Source organism: Anomaloglossus baeobatrachus, unplaced genomic scaffold, assembly GCF_048569485.1.
Source record: "Anomaloglossus baeobatrachus isolate aAnoBae1 unplaced genomic scaffold, aAnoBae1.hap1 Scaffold_170, whole genome shotgun sequence".
Taxonomy (NCBI): Eukaryota; Metazoa; Chordata; class Amphibia; order Anura; family Aromobatidae; genus Anomaloglossus; species Anomaloglossus baeobatrachus.
Window position 1 is genome coordinate 116,416 of NW_027441940.1, and position 16,460 is coordinate 132,875.

At 43.6% G+C, this 16,460-nt stretch overlaps 1 pseudogene; it reads right to left on the reverse strand.

The window, feature by feature from the left end:
* Positions 1-859: 859 nt before the first annotated feature.
* On the reverse strand, positions 860-12,358 carry LOC142260717 (uncharacterized; annotated as a pseudogene).
* Positions 12,359-16,460: the final 4,102 nt, after the last annotated feature.

Consider the following 16,460-nt stretch of genomic DNA (forward strand, 5'->3'; position numbering starts at 1 on the left):
TCAAAGCTTGTGCAACTTTTTTTGGCATAAAAGCTTTTATAAACTGGGACCAGAGTGTCTTAACAACTTCCACATTTCTAGGATGCAGAATGCGATTCACTTCTTCCTTGTCACAGCTGGGAATAGAAGCTATACCAGCTGTATATTACAATACAAATGGAAAGGGAAAAGAATGCCCTATCACTAGGGAAAGGGGGAAGTGGTGACCCCTGGCAATAACCTGCAGCTCACCCTCACTGCCCTCACCAACCCTATACAGGTTCTGCACCTATCGCCGAGCAGGAATACCTCACCCTAGGCAAACCCTGATCTGGGCCCTAAGTAAGAATGGTAGGTATGAGCTCTTCGTCAACACCACTAATGCTAAGGGAGACAAAAGGAAACAATACAGGGGAGACACAAATGATACCACTTAAGCCCAGGTAGATAGCAAACGTCAAACACTTATCTTAGGAGTAGCTACCACAGAAGTCTGTGGAACAACAAGAGGAAACGACTGCTGCAAACCACAGCCAGGAACAACTATAAACCTCATCCAAAGCACCCCAGGGTGAGGATTATAAAGGAAGTCAGAGGCTCGCAACAGAGTAAAAACTGACAGTTTCCCAGAGTCATAGAGTCCGCTGCTGTACAAACAGAAAACTGTCAGTTAACAACATGTTCTGCAAATCTCTGGGATTTTCCAACATTTCTGCCATTGGATTCCAGCCGTGATAACTCTGTGACATCCCCTCACTATTTTTGTGCTAAATGCCTACAGCTCTGCCTCAACTTCTGAGGTTCTGAGGCAAAATCATAACATCTAAACAATAGAGAAAGACAGACATGAAGAATATACATTTACCAGCATTTATTAACAAAACAAGTTTAGAAATGCAATTATATACAATATAATATACTTATGAGTTCCTATCTCCAATCTGGGACTGCGCTTTTTAGTAAATAAAGCAGTGGGAAACCTGAGATTAGTGAATTATTTAAATATAATCCAGTATCAAAACCTTTCAGAAATGTTCATAAAGGCTCTCGAAATACCCAACTTAAGTTACTAGCAAAGTGGAGCTCGAATTTCCATTTTGTGGGATCTTAGTATGCAGGGCGGGATCCCACAAATCTCTGCGGCTGCTCTAAGCACGAGAAATTGCTCTCTCAACTAATCTAGCGTGGTCACATACTTTTTATGGTTTTACTGAACTGCTTAAGAAGAATGCCACAGAGCTGGGGTCATAGAGCTTACTCTTCCACTGTGAGTGATCACTGAGGGTTGTGGGATCTCACAACCTGAAAGTTCCTTTTGGGGACATTAGGAACACTTCCAAAAGTTTTGGTACTGGATTATATTTAAAAAAATTCACTAATCTGCGGCTCTTCACTGTTTTAGTAAATAATAAAGGCAGCCACAGGTTTGTTATAAGCATATTTAAATGGAAAGTCATCAAACACATTGCACTAGAAACTGGGGGATATTACCCTCGTAACAGTGTCAGCAGCAGAATTCCCCATAACAGTGCATCATGACCACATTCTTATGGTTTGAAAAATACGATAAGTTTAAAAAGAGAGAAAATGGTTCTTTCCCTCACCAATTCTTACTTGAACAATTGTAGCTGATTTTTAGATAAAAACCTTTGAATTATAGTACATTATGATGGTTTCTCCCGTGTGACTCATCTGACAACAGAACCTGATTAATGTTGAAAAACATTTGGCAAATTCTGAAAGCAAGAATGGCTGCTCCGCTCTGTTGGTTTTCTGATGGTCGGCAAGACTTGATTTACCAGTTAAACATTACAATTATTCACAACATGAAAAAGGTTCCCTTCCCTGTGCGGCTTCTTCACATGTTTAACAGGATCTGATTTCTGAGAATTACATTTTCCACATTCAGAACATAAAAATGGTTTATTTTGTGTGATTTTTTTGATGGTCATCACGATATGATTTCCTAGTAAAACATTTACCACATTCTGAGCATGAAAACGGCTTCTCCCCTATGTGATTTGTCTGATGTCTAATAAGGTGTGATTTCTGAAGAAAACATTTCCCACACTCTGAACATGAAAACGGCTTCTCCCTGGTGTGACTTGTCTGATGTCTAACAAGGTGTGATTTCCGAATAAAACATTTCCCACATTCTGAACATGAAAATGGCTTCTCCCCTGTGTGATTTTTCTGATGTCTAACAAGGTCTGATTTCTGAATAAAACATTTCCCACACTCTGAACATGAAAATGGCTTCTCCCCTGTGTGAGATCTTTGATGCCAAACAAGATATGATTTCCGAATAAAACATTTTTCACACTCTGAACATGAAAATGGCTTCTCCCCTGTGTGAGATCTTTGATGCCAAACAAGATATGATTTCCGAATAAAACATTTCCCACATTCTGAACATGAAAATGGCTTCTCCCCTGTGTGAGATCTTTGATGCACAAAAAGATCTGATTTCTGAATAAAACATTTCCCACATTCTGAACATGAAAATGGCTTCTCCCCTGTGTGATTTTTCTGATGTCTAACAAGGTCTGATTTCTGAATAAAACATTTCCCACACTCTGAACATGAAAATGGCTTCTCCCCTGTGTGAGATCTTTGATGCCAAACAAGATATGATTTCCGAATAAAACATTTCCCACACTCTGAACATGAAAATGGCTTCTCCCCTGTGTGAGATCTTTGATGTCAAACAAGATATGATTTCCGAATAAAACATTTCCCACATTCTGAACATGAAAATGGCTACTCCCCTGTGTGATTTTTCTGATGTCTAACAAGGTCTGATTTCTGAATAAAACATTTCCCACACTCTGAACATGAAAATGGCTTCTCCCCTGTGTGAGATCTTTGATGCCAAACAAGATATGATTTCCGAATAAAACATTTCCCACACTCTGAACATGAAAATGGCTTCTCCCCTGTGTGAGATCTTTGATGCCAAACAAGATATGATTTCCGAATAAAACATTTCCCACACTCTGAACATGAAAATGGCTTCTCCCCTGTGTGAGATCTTTGATGCCAAACAAGATATGATTTCCGAATAAAACATTTCCCACATTCTGAACATGAAAATGGCTTCTCCCCTGTGTGATTTTTCTGATGTCTAACAAGGTCTGATTTCTGAATAAAACATTTCCCACATTCTGAACATGAAAATGGCTTCTCCCCTGTGTGATTTTTCTGATGTCTAACAAGCTCTGATTTCCGAAAAAAACATTTTCCACACTCTGAACATGAAAATGGCTTCTCCCCTGTGTGATTTTTCTGATGTCTAACAAGCTCTGATTTCCGAAAAAAACATTTTCCACACTCTGAACATGAAAATGGCTTCTCCCCTGTGTGAGATCTTTGATGCACAACAAGGTCTGCTATCTGAGTAAAACATTTTTCACACTCTGAACATGAAAATGGCTTCTCCCCTGTGTGAATTTTCTGATGTCTAACAAGATTTGCTTTCCAAATAAAACATTTCCCACATACTGAACATGAAAATGACTTCTCCCCTATGTGACTTCTTTGATGTACCAATAAAACTGCCTTCTGTTTAAAACATTTCCCACATTCTGAACATGAAAATGGCTTCTCCCCTGTGTGAGATCTTTGATGCACAACAAGGTCTGCTATCTGAATAAAACATTTTTCACACTCTGAACATGAAAATGGCTTCTCCCCTGTGTGAATTTTCTGATGTCTAACAAGGTTTGATCTCCGAATAAAACATTTCCCACATTCTGAACATAAAAATGGTTTCTCCCCTGTGTGATTTTTCTGATGTCTAACAAGGTCTGATTTATGAATAAAACACTTCCCACATTCTGAACATGAAAATGGCTTCTCCACAGTGTGAATTTTCTGATGTCTGACAAGGTCAGATTTCTGAATAAAACATTGGCCACATTCAGAACATGAAAATGGCTTCTCCCCAGTGTGAGTTTTTTGATTATTGGAATTTTGGACTTGTTTGAAAAGATCAGATGATAGATCAATCCTAGGAAGTATTGGATGTATATCTGGGACAACAGCATGCTCTTCATATGTATCATGTGTGATACTTTCATCATCTGTTATAAATTCTGAAGATATTATAGGTCCATCTGAACTCCTGATACAGTCATCTGCTAAAAGTAAACACAATATTATTAGTTTTTAATGATATTTTGAAAGCACATAGTGTTTTAAACCATAACAGCAGAAATTAAACTAGGAAACAAATTATTCTGAATCTATTTTCTAATTTCGAGATCTTAGTGTTACATCTTCGTTAATTCAGACCTCCCATTCCTGTCTCCAAAATATCTCTCCACTAGCACCAGTTCTCTGAAATTTCCTACAGTAAATAATCTGATTTGTCACGATGTGACTGCAGGATAGCGAGGCACAAGGTACTCCTATACTGCCCCTCATGCTAGGAGACCTTAGGCTATCCCTAACTTCTGGATTACTCCTGTAAGTGGAGATGCCAGAGTCTTGTGCCTTACTATTCTCCTGACCAGATGTAATCTGTTATCACCCCAGGGAAGGAAGGGGCAGGAGTATGATGGAAACAGATTAAGACAGATAAGAAAACCAAAATTCAGACATACTGCAAACTCACAGAAATAAACAATGAGAGACTAAGGAGAAAAGCAAGAGCAGGAAGGCAGCAACAAAAAGACAACAAGGGTTAACACCAAAACTGGTCACAGCAATAATTCACCACACCAGACCAGACCAGTATAGGTAAACTTCACCTGGCATTAATGGAATAGTCCAGCCAGCATATACAGGAGGGGAGCAAATGACACTGAGATTAACTCTTGCTAGTCTGCTTAAGCCTGTGATTCCATGCCTGCGTCTCCATGAGCTGCTCACAAACCTCAGAGAATTTAGCAGGCAGAGTGCAGTATCCACAGATCCTGACACCGCCATGACAGTTGTCAGAAGCTGCAAAATTTTCCTAGTAACATTGACCCACAAAATAGACAATTTCAATGAGGATTTTTTTCAAAGACGAAAATAAAATAGTTAGAGACAGATGTCTGATATTTAACAGTGTTGTCCGGGACTGTAACTTTGATGGCCTATCCTGAGGCTTTGTAACTAAAGTAGGTAGCAGGGTCTTGCGGTCTATCCAGATAAACATTAGGGCTTTAGTTCATCAAGACCGGCGATGTACACTGAAAAATGACACCAGGGATTTGAGTGAAATTTCTTGCATAGGGAACGCCGCAGTTTGTTATGAATTAGAGAAGCGGTGGCATCACACCCTTGTTCTGGCACAGCTCTGGCTATTTTGGCAAAGCTGGTTAAAATTGGCGTGTACACACACACACACAGACACACACACACACACACACACACACAGACACACACACACCAGCCTGTCTCCTTCATGTTTCTTCAGGTTTAGATTCCTGCAAGTAAGAGACCTTTGGTCACATGATGTGATTTTGAAAAGGATCTTAAGCAGTCCTATAATCGGCAAATAAACACCGGGCCCCTAGGAGAATGGGGGCCCTGTGAAATTGCCCAGTTTGCTCTCCCTTTCACCTAATACCAGTCCTGCATGCCAGCCTGTCTTCTGTTCAGTTCTTTTAGACTCCTGCAATTAAAAGACCTTTGGTTACATCATGTCACATGACTTTGAAGTCATCAAAGGTCCTTAAACGATCAACTTTAGAATACAACTGATGAGTCCCTAAGAGAGTGGGGTTCCTGAGAAATTGTGCAGTTTGACTCTTCCCAACGCTGGCCCTGACTGTAACTAGGGCTTATTTATGGAGTAGGCCTTATATTTCAAGCATTCTCCAAAAATTCCATAAAATCATGCTAGTTCTTATTTTTGGTGTAGGTCGTCTTTTCGGGGAAACAGGGTATTCATGAACTCTCAGCAGGTCTTTGAGTTGCCTTTATAAAAACATAGAGAAGGCACTAGAAACAAAGAGCAGAAGAAGCAGAAGCAAAGAAAATACAGCTGAAAAAACCAGAGCAGAAAGCCTAAAAATGTAACCACAAAATTAGTGCAGAAAGTACATGAGTAGAAATCTCTTACAGGATAGAACTGGAGGAAACACATCCTGAGGAACATCGGGATCTTCTTCTTTACAGTCTTGTGAGAGAAGAGGACGGAGACATCTCTCTGGTGTTGTCCTCTTACTGGATAGAACTGGAGGAGACACATACAGGGACTGAATTCATTCCTTACATACAGATAATTATAGGCCGTGTGTATTTAGTCCTGTCTATTACCTGGTGATGTGAGGGACTGGGGAACCTCCATCATGACGTCCTTGTACAGATCTTTGTGTCCTTCTAAATACTCCCACTCCTCCATGGAGAAATAGACGGTGACGTCCTGACACCTTATAGGAACCTGACACATACAATGATACCGTCACCCCCGATCCCTTCATAGCGTTACTGTATAATGTCCCAGCATTCCCAGCAGTGTCACCTCTCCAGTCAGCAGCTCAATCATCTTGTAGGTGAGTTCTAGGATCTTCTGGTCATTGATGTCCTCATGTATCGGGGGGTGAGGTGGAGGCCCCGTGATTGGGCTCAGGGGTCTTCCCCATCCCTCAGACACAGGGGCCTGACAGCGCTCACTAGAGGTCTTCTTCACTACTGTGTAATCCTGGTTATGGAGAGACACAGTAATAAATCTCACTCCAGACATTTCCAGAGTCCTCACCTCTCCAGTTCTGTCCATCTGTTATTCCCATAGATAAGAATGATGTAATGTGACGTCATCAGAATCTCTCACCTCTCCAGTAAGCCGGAAGAGGATCTCTAGGGTGAGGTGTAATATCCTCTCCGCCATCTTGTCCCTGTCCATATCCATCCTTCACGGGGCAATCAGGAGAATTCTCTTATATAGAAGATCTCCACTGAGAGGATCCGATATTATAAGGACCTGAATGGGGAGAAGATGACGATATAACATCATAAAGAATCCTGTACAATGGCATGAAGAAGACAATTCCTGGTTTTGGGCTGCAGGAACCGAAATGAAGATTTTTGATCCAATAATATTAAGAAGTAGCTTTTACTTGACAAATATGGCACGTGACTATTTTATAATATTCATCGGTTTGCTTGTTTTGTTTTTTTTTGTATGTTTGCAGGTTTTTAACTTTCCAGATTTTTTTGGCTGATTTTTAAACTGCAATTTTTTTTAAATATTTGCAAAATTACTGCATAATAATGACACTGAAAAAGACGTGAGTGTGTGGGTGGACGAGAAAACCAACCAGGGCCAGGAAGCTGCTGCCAAGGCAGATAATATAATAGGATGCAGTGAACGAGGCACAGATGCTCCGGACAAGAACAGTTTTGCCTCTATACAAGTCACTAGTGCGGCCACACTTACAATATTCTGCACTATTTCGGGCTCCAGTGAATGAGGAGGACATAACTGAACTAGAGCGGGTGCAGGGAAGAGTGACCATTAAAGGAATGGAAGGTCTGCAATAGGAGGACAGGTTAGCAAGCCTGGGGTTATTAATTTGGGAACACAAAGGCTACGGGGCGATTTTATTACAATGTACAAGTATATCAGGGGCATTACTGAGATATTTCTAATTAGCTTTTTACAACTGAGGCCTGCATTGATGACAAGGAGGTTCAGTCATAATCACAGATGGTGATTCTCTACTGTAAGAGCAGTGAGAATATGGAAATCTCTGACACATGATGTGATAAATGTTGATAGATTACAAAAATTCACGGCGGGCTTGGATGCCTTCTGTAAAAAGTATATTATTGCAGGTTATCAGTACTAGATTTTGTGATGGGACATTGATCCATGGAACTAGTCTAATATTTTTAGAGTCATGAAGGAATTTTGCCCCTTGTAAAAGTATTCACACCCCCGGAACGTTTCCACTTATTTTAGCGTCATACCCACAAACGTAAATGTATTTTATTACGGTTTTATGTGATATGCCAGCATTAAAGTAACAAGTTGTTGTGAAGTGTAAAGGAAATGATGGTTTTCTAAATATTTAAACCTATAAATCTGAATATTGTGATGAGTATTTGAATTAAGCCCCTTGTAGTATGATGGCCCTGAGTGACCAATTGCCTTCAGAAGTGACATAATTAGTAAACTGAGTCACCTGTATCATTTATTCTCAGTATAACTACAGCTGTTTTGTGAAGATTTCACGAGTTTTGTTTGAGAACATTAGGGATCAAACAGCATTTTGAAAACCAAGGAACCCACCAGACAGGTCAGGGATAAAGTTGTGGAAAAAAATAAAGCAGGGTTTGGTTTAAAAAAAAAAGCCAAAACTCTGAACATCTCACTAAGCACTATTCAATCCATCATCCAAAAATGGCAGGAGTATAGTGTGGAGACACAAGGGTCAGTTGATACAGTCATGTGCTTGCCTAGCTGTCTTCAGATAGACTGCTCGGACCAGGGCTCATCCCACTGAACGCCCGCACTCCTTCCTTGTGGGCAGGACACTACTTAGGCTGCTTTCACACATCAGGTTTTTGCAGTGCGGCACAATCCGGCGCTTTCCGTTTTTTCTGCATTCGTTTTTTTTTGCCGCCCGGTGCGGTTTTTCCTCATAGACTTTTGTTAGCGCCGGATTGTGCCGCATGTACTCGCGTTTGATCCGGTTTTTGCCGGTTGCGGCAAAAATCGTCACTCCGGCGGCCGCCCAGGACCCAGAGAGGAACGTTTTTTGTCAGCGGCAAAAAACTGCATAGCGCCGCATGCGGTGCCGTGCGGCATGGTGCATAATGAAAGTCTATACACGCCGAATCCGGTGGCATGCGTCAAACACTGGAAGCATGTACCGGATTCGGTTTTTACTTCTGAGCAAGCGCAGAAGTGAGATAAATTAATTGCTTGTCAGAAAATATCCCTCTCTCTCTGGCCTAAGAAAATCGGTGCGAGTGGAGTGCGAGAAAACATTGCATTCCACTTGCACGAATTCTAGCCTATGTGTCAGCACACGAGAGATTATTTTCTCAGTCCTAATCGGACCGAGAAAACAATCGCAGCATGCTGCGATTGTAATGCGAGACTCTTTCTCTCGCACCCATTCAAGTGAATGGGGCGAGAGAAAAATCGCACTGCACTTGCGGTACACCGGTGTACCACGCGTGCAGAGCGAGAGTCGCAATAGCCGGCTACGGAGGAGAGAAGGGAGAGAAATCCCTCCTTCCCCTTCTCCGTGCCAGCCCGCCCCCCGCAGCTGTGGTCCACTCGTACAGTCGGACCGCACTCAGACGCAGGGACAATAGCATGACACTCGGCTCCTGCTGTGCTGCCAGCGCGAGCTGGGTGTCATGTGAGCATCGCGGTAGTGCCCCGTGTGTCCCCAGCCTCTCTCTCTCACAGTCACTGACTCATTCACTCACTCTCACCCACTCGCTGATCACCGGCGTGGCGCTGCACGGCTGTCACACTGTGTTCCGGGGGGCTGTATGATAATAAACCTAAAGGAATGTCAGACAGTCAGGGTCCACCGTGCAAAGACTCTGCTGCAGACTATGGCAGAGGATAAGGGGTATATAAGTGTACCACTGTAAAAAATAATAGCACAAGTGCAGAGTGCAATACCGCTGTTAAACTCACAGAGGAATATAATTAGAAAATAAAGCAATTCCTCCCTTACTTGGAGGGCGTGTGGAATGGTCTCTGTTAAAGATCACAGAGACAAAAGCAGTGAGTGTGAAATGGCACCTACCTAGGTCCGTTCCTCTAGTGGTGCCAGGAGACGGACAGCAGCGTAAGCCGCACAAAGCTCCTACCTGCGTTCGCTCCACTAGTGTGCGAGGACACGAACCACTAGATATGGCACCTGCCTAGGTCCACTCTTCTAGTGGTGCAAAAGAGATGGACAGCAGCGTAAGCCGCACAAAGCTCCTACCTGCGTTCGCTCCACTAGTGTGCGAGGACACGAACCACTAGATATGGCACCTGCCTAGGTCCGCTCTTCTAGTGGTGCAAAAGAGACGGACAGCAGCATAAGCCGCACAAAGCTCCTACCTCTGTTCGCTCCCCTAGTGTGCGAGGATACGAACAACTGCCAGACGCAGTATAAGGAATGTTACCCTAGCGGCAACGTCCACCTACGAGTAGAATCACAAGGCCCAGCCGGACCATGTGCCTCAGGCACCTGCCTATGTCCGCTCCACTAAGAGGTAAGGATACGGACTGCAGCTGAAGCTGTAAGGTATAAGAACGCTACCCTGCCGGTAGCGCTCACCTAACATAGACAGAGAGATGCCTAGAGGGACGTGCACAGGGCGTCTACCCTCATGCATGAACCAAGAGGACTGAGCGCCGGGCGGCGTGCGTCAGGGTCTTATATAGACTCTGTGCCTCATCCAAGATGGAGAACACCAGAGCCAATCCGCTGCCAGAATGACAGCAATGACGTCTTGCTGGCCTATCACCGAGCAAAGCGTCACAAGCACATGACCAGCGACCAATCGGCATAGAAGGTGTCAGAGACATGTGACCACGTGTCACAAGCACATGACCAGTGGCCAATCAGCTTAGAAGGTGTCAGAGACATGTGACCTCGTGTCAGCGATGATGTCGCCCGCACATGTGCAATGGCTCCAAGGTAGGACTTAGTCTCCAGCGCTTGCACATGTGCAGTAGCAAGAAATCCGGACATAGTCTCCAGAGCCACAGCAACCGTAACACACTGCTGGCGGCTTCACCTGATTTGAAAATGCCGGCCGCCCATTATTCAATCTCGTATTCACTGCTTTCCCCGCCCACCGGCGCCTATGATTGGTTGCAGGGAGACACGCCCCCACGATGAGTGACAGCTGTCTCACTGCAACCAATCACAGCTGCTGGTGGGCGGGTCTATTTCTTGCAGTAAAAAAATAAAAAAATAATTAAAAAAAAACCCCGTCATGCGGTTCCCCCCAATTTTGATACCAGCCAAGATAAAGCCACACGGCTGAAGGCTGGTATTATCAGGATGGGGAGCCCCACCACCCTAAAAATATCAGCCCGCAGCCACCCGGAATTGCCGCATCCATTAGATGCGACAGTCCCGGGACTCTACCCGCCTCATCCCGAATTGCCGGGGTAATAAGGGGTTAATCATGGAAGGCGTCTATGAGACACCTCAATGATTAACCTGTACGTGAAAGTAAATAAAAACATACACCCAAAAAATTACTTTATTTGAAATAAAAGGCAAAAAAACACCCCCTTTCACCACTTTATTAAAATCCCCAAATACCCCTCCAGGTCTGACGTAATCCACAGACGTCTCGCGACGCTTTCAGCTCTGCTACATGAAGCTGACAGGAGTTGTGTATGCTCCACGCAGCAACTTAAGGGAGTCGCGCTGTCAGCGGGGAAGTCACTGAGGTAATGCCTGCGTGTGCGGTGATGATGCATGCGGTAGTGCAGGGGTGTGCGGTGATGGTGCGTGCGGTAGTGCAGGGGTGGGTGGTGATGGTGCGTGCGGTAGTGCAGGGGTGTGCGGTGATGGTGCGTGTGGTAGTGCAGGGGTGTGCGGTGATGGTGCATGCGGTAGTGCAGGGGTGTGTGGTGATGGTGCCTGCGGTAGTGCAGGGGTGTGGGGTGATGATGCGTGCGGTAGTGCAGGGGTGTGCGGTTATGATGAATGCGGGAGTGCCGGGGTGTGCGGTGATGATGTGTGCGGGAGTGCCTGCGTGTGCGGTGATGATGCGTGCGGGAGTGCCGGTGTGTGTGCGGTGATGATGCGTGCGGGAGTGCCGGTGTGTGTGCGGTGATGATGCGTGCAGGAGTGCCGGTGTGTGTGCGGTGATGATGCGTGCGGGAGTGCCGGTGTGTGTGCGGTGATGATGCGTGCGGGAGTGCCGGTGTGTGTGCGGTGATGATGCGTGCGGGAGTGCCGGTGTGTGTGCGATGATGGTGCGTGCAGGAGTGCCGTGGTGTTTGCGGGGATGATGCGTGTGGGAGTGCAGGTGTGTACGGTGATGAGGAGTGCGGTAGTGCCTGGGTGTGTGCGGGGATGATGCGTGCGGGAGTGCAGGTGTGTGCGGTAATGATGCGTGCGGTAGTGCCGGTGTGTGCAGTCATGATGGGGGCAATAGTGCCGGCATTTGTGCGGGGATGATGGGGTCTCTCTCTCAGCAAAAAAAACCCCAAAACATAAAAAAAAAAAAAACAAAAAAAAAAACCCACCAGGATCCGTTTTTTACCGGATCCGTTGCATCAGTTTTTACACAATCAGGCACAAACCGGATGCAAAACTAATGTGTGAAAGCAGCCTTAGACAACACAGGATGAGGGAACCTCACCTTGGTAAAACGTTCTTGGTTCACCAACAGGCAAAATCTTATTGTACATTTCCAATAGAAATGAACATAAGGTGGTACAAGCGACAGAGTCTCTCCCATCCATTAGCTCGCGAAGGATTAGAATTTTTGTGACTTCGGGGCTTCCTGGGCTAACTATCCCAGTCAGCAGCACCTCGGTTTTGATGAGCACCCACTGGGAGGAGATAGCGGCAAGCTTAGAAAGATGAACGAGCACAGCAAGATATGTAGCCAGGCAACTGAACTATCCTCACCTGGGTTCTCCAAGCAAATTTGTGGGCTCACCAATGAGCAGTGAAGCAGATCTGTGATCCTCCAGCTGAAAATGTGGATCCTAGGTTGATGTCCTGCAGAATTAATGTGGTGACAGGAGAAAAGCTCTTTTTATACCCTCAGTTTTCATTTCAGGTTATTGTGTCTGACAGGATTGGTGGGAGATGGCTGTTCTCTCATTGGTTCAGTTCAATCCGACTGCATAATTTTCTTCTGATTGATGTAGTCATAGAGGCTGAGGCAATCCACATTTAACAGACAATAGGGCTCCGGTCAGTCTGACGTGAAACAATGGCTAATTTATCCTAATTTGCAAGGAGAGCACTAATTATAGAGAAGCAGCCAAGAGGCCTGTGGTCAGTGGAAAAGCAGGAGCGATCCAGAGCTCAGGGGGAGAATCTCTCCACAGGACAACTATAAGTCATAAACTCCACAAATTTGGCCTTTATGGAAGAGTGGACTATTTTAAAAGCAAAACATAAGAATTGAAAATTGCTTCACAGACGCCTTCATCCAATTTACCTGAGATAGAGCTGTTTTATAAAGTAGAAGGGGCAAAAATGTGACCTGTAGATGTGCAAAGCTGGTAGACACATCCCCCCCAAGAGACTAGCAGCAGCAATTGTAGTGAAAGGCGGTCCTGCAAAGTATTCCCTCAGGGGGCTGAATACTAATGCACATCACAATTTTCAGAGTTATATTACTTAAAATGTTTAGAAATCCATGTATAATTTCCTTTATATTTCACAAATGTTTGCTACTTTGTGTTATCACATAAAACCCCAACAAAATTCACTTGTTTGTGGCTGTAATGTAAAAAAACATGGAAATGTTCACTGGGTGTGAATAGTTTTTCAAGGAAAGGTATGTTTATCTTTAGCCTAAAAAATGACGAACTTTTGTCAGAAATGTTCTCCAGTCCACACCCGAGATATTTTATAGGGAAAAATACAAAGTGTTTCTATTGTGCGCAAAATTCATGATCCACTTGCTCCATTCTGAAGAATTTGTAGCAAAAAATATTAATGAACACAAGAAGAAAAAAAAAGTGACTTAGGGTATGTGCGCACGTTGCTTTTTACCTGCTTTTTTGCTGCTTTTTCTTCTGCGCTGTTTAATGCCAAAATGGATGTGTTCTTCTATTCAAGCAAAGTCTATGGGAATTTGGGTTTCTTGTTCACACTATGTTGTTCAAAATGCTGCCTTTTTGTTGCAGAACTTTGGTCAAAAACTCAGCTTTGCAGTGCAAAACCCAAATGGCAAAAACAATTGACATGTTGCTTCTTTGAAAAGCTGAGTTTTTGACCAAAGTTCTGCCACAAAAAGGCAGCATTTTGAACAACATAGTGTGAACAAGAAACCCAAATTCCCATAGACTTTGCTTGAATAGAAGAACACATCCATTTTGGCATTAAACAGCGCAGAAGAAAAAGCAGCAAAAAAGCAGGTAAAAAGCAACGTGCGCACATACCCTTAGGCCCGTTTCACACGTCAGTGAAAAACAGTGACATTTTTCACTGGCGTGTAAAACACGCACATGTCCCTGCGTGTGCCGTGATTCACGGCACACATGGGTTGTCTAAGTGCAATCCGGGCTCCGTTCTCCGTGGCCCGTGATTGCACTTAGAAAACAACTCACCTGCGCCCGCTGCCGCTGTCCAAGGTGCTGATCGCTCCCGCGGTGCAGCATCCGGCCGGCGCTGACCCCCGCAGCAGCTGCTTCCGGGTCGGCTGTGTCGCGCATAATGAATATGCGCGACAATAATGAGCCGGCTCAGAAGCAGCAGGGAGAACGGGCTGCAGAGGACATCGCTGGACGCCGGGTGAGTAAAAATGATTTTTATTTTAAAAGCACATTTTTTTCTGGCACGTGTTTCACGGACCACACCACTGCGTGGTCCGTGGAACATCAGTGATGCCAGAAAAAAATGGACATGTCTCCGTGCAGCAATCACGCACACGCGTGAATCTGTTATGTTTTTGTTACATTAGATCCTCTTGTCCTTGACAAAAAACAAAATTGATGGTTGAAACGTTGGACATTTTTTTTGCCTATGCACAAGTAAAATAAAATACTTTGAAGCATTATATTCCTCTCTCGCATTTTTTTGAAGTGTGCCGGAACTATTTTCTAAACAATTAGTTCTATATTTCCGTGCACCTTTTTTTCTCACAGTGAAGCCAGGTTTATCCTGTATTTTGATTATATATTTTTTCCCTGAGCTCCTGTGTCTTTTACTACCTTTTCATATAATGCTGAAGAAGTAAAGACTATATTATCCAAGGTCAACATTCCAAATGCATTTTTATCAGTTACCACTGAGGAGGTACGCTCTCGGGATTACGAGAAGGAACTGAGGAGACAGACGGCACTGGAACTTCATTGCGCCACTCTGGCCGAATACCATAGAGTACAAAGGATTCCCAGGGGATTGAGAGAACCCTTGAGACTCACTTTGTTTTCGGACAATCCAGAATACTGTTCGAAGTTTGAGAGCATCATTAACAAATGTTCAATGGACATCATTATTTTAACCATTGAATATTTACAAAAAGAAATTGAAACATTGGGTCTTAAGATCCATTCCATAAAAGGGCAGTTAATGAACACTATCCCTAACACCGAATGGGAGAAGATTAAATCTAAGACTAAAGAAACCATTATAGAATTTAGAAAAACCCTACAGGAGAAAAAAAGATCTAAATTTGTTCGGGACCAGGAAGATTATTCCAAAGATCAGGTGTATCGATGGCGGTTCTCCGACGAGGCTCCTAGATGATCTACAACTTACAGTCATTATCCTTCTTCATCCAGTTCAGAAGGTGACCAGTATACTACTCGCCAAACTCGTTTTTTAGGACCAAGACAAGAACGAGGAAAACGAGGCGTAGCAAGAGGAGGCACAGGAACCACATCGACATACCACATACACACTCACAGGTACGATGAATTTAGTGTACAATATATCATCTCACAATTTGTCATTCATTGAGTCACAGGTTCTTCAGAAAGGGGTATCTTTTTGTCCAACTCCAGCTTTTAATACATTTCAGCTTGATCAAGAGATGAGGAGATTTTTTAGATTGTTAAGGCTTAAGGTACATTTTGGGACTGAAAGTGGGACTCAGACTCACACAACTGAAATAGAGCAAGGTAACACATTTCAATTGAGACAGTAAATCTCAGAATTCCGAGTTTATTCAACCCCTCCAAGACATATCATCCAGTAGAACTCTACATTTCCCTGGTAACTAATGACATTGACGACACGTTAAAATCAGTAGAAGGTGGCAAATTTAAGTCAGACATAATATTTCGGCAGAAGAAAACGGAGATTCAAAGCCTAAAGAATAATCATAAAATCATCATAAAACCTGCTGACAAAGGAGGGGCAATAGTGGTAAGGGACAGAGCCTATTATATTGAAGAGTTACATGGCCAATTAGAAGACAGAAATACATACTTACCTATTTCAAGAGATCCTACATCCCGTATACAGTCACTCATTAAGAACATGGCAGATTCATATTTACACAATAAAACAATAGATGCTAAATTGGCGGAGTACCTCATTAAAACACATCCCATTACACCAGTAATTTATACCCGCCCGAAAATTCGCGAAAATCTTAAACGACCTCCGGGTCGTTCCATAGTGGCTTCAACTGAGTCTGTCCTTTCTCCCCTGGCCATCACAGCAGAGAAGATTTTAACACTGCTTATCCCAAAGATAACATCATATTTGAAGGACACTTCTGATTTTTTATCACATCTACATCAGTTTGAGTCAATTCCACCGGGCAGTCTTTTAGTTACATTTGATGTAAATAGTCTTTATAGAACATCATGATGGTCTGGTAGCGGTTGATTGGTTTCTTGAAAGACAGAGTTTTGAGTACTGTCGTAGGAACTT